At 72.6% G+C, this 5,000-nt stretch overlaps 1 pseudogene; it reads right to left on the reverse strand.

The window, feature by feature from the left end:
* Positions 1-3,142, reverse strand: part of LOC132650523 (28 kDa heat- and acid-stable phosphoprotein-like) — a 13,561-nt pseudogene extending 10,419 nt beyond the window's left edge.
* Positions 3,143-5,000: the final 1,858 nt, after the last annotated feature.

Genomic DNA, 5,000 nt, shown 5'->3' on the forward strand with positions numbered 1-5,000 from the left:
GAGGATGGACAGAGGGAGCACGGACAGACGGAGGGCGGACGGGCCCCTGGCCCGTGAGGACCCACCCCGCCCCGCCCCCCAACCCGGAAGCGACGGGACCTCAACCCAGAGCACCCCAGGACCGCTTTCTGGGGGGGGAGGACGGAGAGGGGGAGGGACGCGCCTCCCCGCCAGGCGAGGGGAGGAGGGAGGGAGGGCGAGGGCCTGATTGTGAGGCAGGCGTGGGCCGCGTGAGGGGGGAGGACGGGGTCCCCCAGGGGGAGGAGGACGGGGAGGACGGGGTCCCCCAGGGGAGGAGGACGGGGTCCCCCAGGAGGAGGAGGATGGAGTCCCCCAGGGGGGAGGAGGACGGGGTCCCCCAGGGGAGGAGGATGGGGTTCCTCAGGGGAGGAGGACGGGGAGGACGGGGTCCCCCAGGGGGGAAGGGGAAGATGAGGCCCCCAGGGGGAGAAAGACGGGGAGGACGGGGGTCCCCCAGGGGAGGAGGACGGGGAGGGATGGGGTCCCCCAGGGGGAGGAGGACGGGGAGGACGGGGTCCCCCAGGGGAAGGAGGACGGGGTCCCCCGGGGGAGGAGGACGAGGTCCCCGGGGTAGGAGGACGGGGAGGATGGGGTCCCCAGGGGGAGGGAGGACGTGGAGGACGGGGTCCCCCAGGGGAGGGAGGACGGGGTCCCCGAGGGGAGGGAAGGGGAGGACGGGGTCCCCTGGGGGAGGAGGATCAGGAGGAGGGGGAGGATGAGGAGGATGTGGTACCCCAGGGGGAGGAGGATGGGGAGGAGGATGGGGGAGGAGAATGGAGAGGACGAGGTCCCCCAAAGGAGAGGAGGATGGGGAGGAGGATGAGGAGGACAGGGTCCCCAAGGGAGAGGAGGAAAGGGGAGGAGGGAAGGGGAGGATGAGGGAGGACGTGGTACCCCAGGGGGAGGAGGATGGGGAGGGAGGAGGTCCCCAAGGGAGAGGAGGGAAGGGGAGGAGGGAAGGGGAGGAGGGAAGGGGAGGATGAGGAAGAGCGGGGTACCCCAGGGGGAGGAGGACGGGGAAGAGAATGGGGAGGAGGATGGGTGGACGGGGGTCCCCCAGGGGAAGGAGGATGGGGAGGACGGGATCCCCCAGAGGAGGGGAGAACGATGTTCCCCAGGGGGAGGAGGATGGGGAGGAGGGATGGGGACCCCCTGGGGGAGGGGAGAATGGGGTCCCCCAGAGTAGGGGAGGACGGGGTCCCCCAGGGGGGGGAGGAGGATGGGGAGGACAGGGTCCCCCAAGGGAGGGGGAGGGAAAGGGAGGACGGGGTCCACCAGGGGGAGGGGAGGGAAGAGTAGGACGGGGTTCCCAGGGTGGGGAAGGGATGGACGGGGGTCCTCCCCGGGGAGGAGGACAGGGGTCCCTCGGGGGGAGGGGAGGACGGGGTCCCATAGGAGGAGGGGAGGACGGGGGTCCTCCCCGGGGGAGGAGGACAGGGGTCCCTCAGGGGGAGGGGAGGACGGGGTCCCATAGGAGGAGGGGAGGACGGGGGGTCCTCCCCAGGGAGGGAGAATACGGGGGTCCCCCAGGGGGAGGGGAGGACGGGGGTCCCCAGGGAGGAGGGGAGGACGGGGGTCCTCCCCGGGGAGGGAGAATACGGGGGTCCCCCAGGGGGAGGGGAGGACGGGGGTCCCCCAGGAGGAGGGGAGGGACGGGGGTCCTCCCGGGGAGGGAGAATACGGGGTCCCCCAGGGGGGAGGGGAGGGACGGGGTCCCATAGGAGGAGGGGAGGGACGGGGTCCCTCAGGGGGAGGGGAGGGGAGGACGGGGTCCCCCAGGGGGAGGGGAGGACGGGGTCCATCTGGGAGTGAAGGGGAGGACGGGGTCCCCCAGGGGGAGGACGGGGTCCATCTGGGAGAGGGAAGGGGAGGACGGGGTCTCCAGGGGGAGGAAAATGAGGAGGGACGGGGTCCCCCTAGGGAAGGGGGAGGACAGAGTCCCCCAGGGGAGAGGAGGACGGGGGAGGAGGATGGGGAGGACAGTGAAGGGGAGGACGGGGGTCCCCCAAGGGAGGGGAGGGAAGGGGAGGGACGGGGTCCCCCAGGGGGGAGGAGGATGGGGAGGAGGGAAGGGGAGGATGAGGAGGACGGGGTACCCCAGGGGGAGGAGGATGGGAAGGACTAGGTCCCCCAGGGGGAGGAGGATGGGGAGGACGAGGTTCCCCAGGGGAGGAGGACGGGGAGGATGAGGTCCCCCAAGGGGAGGGGAGGACGGCGTCCCCTGGGGGAGGGAAGGACGGGGGTCCCCCAGGGGGAGGAGGATCAGGAGAAGGGGAGGGGAGGATGAGGAGGACGTGCTACCCCAGGGGGAGGAGGACGGGGAGGATGGGGTACCCCAGGGGGAGGAGGATGGGGTCCCCCAAGGGGAGGGAAGGGGAGGGACGGGGTCCCCCAGGGGGAGGAGGATGGGGAGGACGAGGTCCCCCAAGGGAGAGGAGGAAAGGGGATGAGGAAAGGGGAGGATGGGGTCCCCCAGGGGGAGGAGGATGGGGAGGATGAGGAAGGCGGGGTACCCCAGGAGGGAGGGCGGCGAGGGAGGATGGGGAGGACGGGGTCCCCCAGAGAAGGGGAGAACGATGTTCCCCAGAGGGAGGAGGATGGGGAGGAGGATGGGGACCCCCTGGGGGAGGGGAGAAAAGGGTCGCCCAGAGTAGGGGAGGACGGGGTCCCCCAGGGGGAGGGAGGATGGGGAGGACGAGGTCCCCCAAGGGAGAGGAGGAAAGGGGATGAGGAAAGGGGAGGATGGGGTCCCCCAGGGGGAGGGAGGATGGGGAGGATGAGGAAGGCGGGGTACCCCAGGAGGAGGACGGCGAGGAGGATGGGGAGGAGGATGGGGAGGACGGGGTCCCCCAGAGAAGGGGAGAACGATGTTCCCCAGAGGGAGGAGGATGGGGAGGAGGATGGGGACCCCCTGGGGGAGGGGAGAATGGGGTCGCCCAGAGTAGGGGAGGACGGGGTCCCCAGGGGGAGGAGGATGGGGAGGACAGGGTCCCCCAAGGGAGGGGAGGGGAGGGAAAGGGAGGACGGGGTCCCTCAGGGGGAGGGGATGGGAGGACGGGGTCCCCCAGGAGAAGGGGAGGACGGGGTCCCTCAGGGGAGGGGAGGGGAGGACGGGGTCCATCTAGGAGAGGGAAGGGGAGGGACGGGGTCTCCAGGGGGAGGATGGGGAGGAGGGAAGGGGAGGATGATGAGGACAGGATCCCCCAGAGGGAGGATGGGGAGAGGGAAGGGGAGGATGGGGAGAGGGAAGGGGAGGATGGGGAGAGGGAAGGGGAGGATGAGGAGGGACGGGATCCCCCAGGGGGAGGGAGGATGGGGAGGACGAGGATGGGAGAGAAGGACGGGGTCCCCCAGGGGGAGGAGGACGGGGTCTCCCAGGAGGAGGACGGAGAGGAGGATGGGGAGGACGATCCCTCCCCCCCAGATCCCCCCCATCCCCATCCTGCTCCCTCCCCATCCTCCCCCATCCACCCCGTCCCCGTGGTCCTCGGCTTCTCCCCGCGCGCGTGGCCCGCTGGGAAGGGAGGCGGCGGCGGATCCCTCCTCCTCCCCGTCCTCCCCATGATCCTCGTCCTCCCCATCCCCGTCCTCCCCATCCCCGTCCTCACCTCCCTTCGGCATCTCGGCTCCCGACGGCGGCGGCGGAGGCTGCGGCGGCGGCGGCGGCGGCGGCGCCTGGAACGGACACCGGAAGCGGAAACGGCGCCGACGCGGACTCCTTCCGCCCCGCCGCAGCGAAGGGAAGGGTCGGGGCTGCCCCGGGCGCGGCGCCTGACGGGGAGGCGGGGAGCAGGGACCCCCGAGGCGGCCCCGGAACAACGAGGGGGGCACGAGGGGGGAACCGGCCGGTCACACCCCGCGCCGGAAGCGAGGGACGGGCCCCCGCGGGGCACTTCCGGCGGCTCTGACGCGGGCGGCGCCGCGGGCAGCTAAAGGGGAAGCGAGGGGTGGTTGGGCGTGGCCTGGGGAGGGGTCCTCGCGCTGTGACGAATGAGGAGACGGCTCACAGTGAATGGGCGTGGCCTGGAGCAGGTGGGCGTGGCCTAGCGGCGGTCCTCGCTTTCTGACGAATGAGGTGCCGGCCGCGCGGGCTGGGGGGCGTGGCCTGGCGGGGAGCAGGGTTCTCGCGAGCACCAATGAGGCCGGCGCAGGGGGTGGGGCGTGGCCTGGGGAGCGGGTCCTGGCTTTCTGACGAATGGGGTGCCGGCTCACAGTGGGGGGCGCGGCCTGGGGAGGGGTGGGCGTGGCCTGGCGGAAAGCGGGGTCCACGCTCTCACCCAAGAGGCCCGCGCGGTGGGTGGGCGTGGCCTTGAGACGGTCCTCGCTTTCTGACGAATGAGGCGCCGGCCGCGCGGTCGGGGGCGTGGCCTGGAGGCGTGTGGGCGTGGCCGAGAGAGTTCTGACGAATGAGGCGCCGGGTCACAGGAGGTGGGCGTGGCCTGGCGGTGGGCGGGGTCCGCGTTCGCTCCTTTGAGGCCGCACAGCCCTCGCACGCGGTGGGCGTGGCCTGGAGCGTGTGGGCGTGGCCTGGGGGGTCCTGGCTTTCTGACGCGTGAGGCGCCGGCCCCGCAGTGGGCGGGCGGTGCCTGACGGGGCGGCGGGGAGCGGGGACCTCCGGAGGCGGCCCCGGAACAACGAGGGCGGCACGAGGGGTGGAACCGGCCGGTCACACCCCGCGCCGGAAGCGAGGGACGGGTCCCCGCGGGGCACTTCCGGCGACTCTGACGCGGGCGGCGCCGCGGGGCGGCTAAGGGATCCGCGCGGGCGGGTGGGCGTGGCCTCGGGAGGGGTCCTCGCGCTGTGACGAATGAGGAGACGGCCACGCGGGAGAGGGCGTGGCCCGGAGGGGGCGGAGTCCTCGCGCTGAGACGAATCAGGCGGCGGCTCACCGAGGGTGGGCGTGGCCTGGGGCGGGTGGGCGTGGCTTGGAGACGTCCTGTCTTTCTGACGAATGAAGCCCCGGCTGACAGTGAGGGGGC

This window comes from Meriones unguiculatus (assembly GCF_030254825.1).
Source record: "Meriones unguiculatus strain TT.TT164.6M chromosome 13 unlocalized genomic scaffold, Bangor_MerUng_6.1 Chr13_unordered_Contig_107, whole genome shotgun sequence".
Taxonomy (NCBI): Eukaryota; Metazoa; Chordata; class Mammalia; order Rodentia; family Muridae; genus Meriones; species Meriones unguiculatus.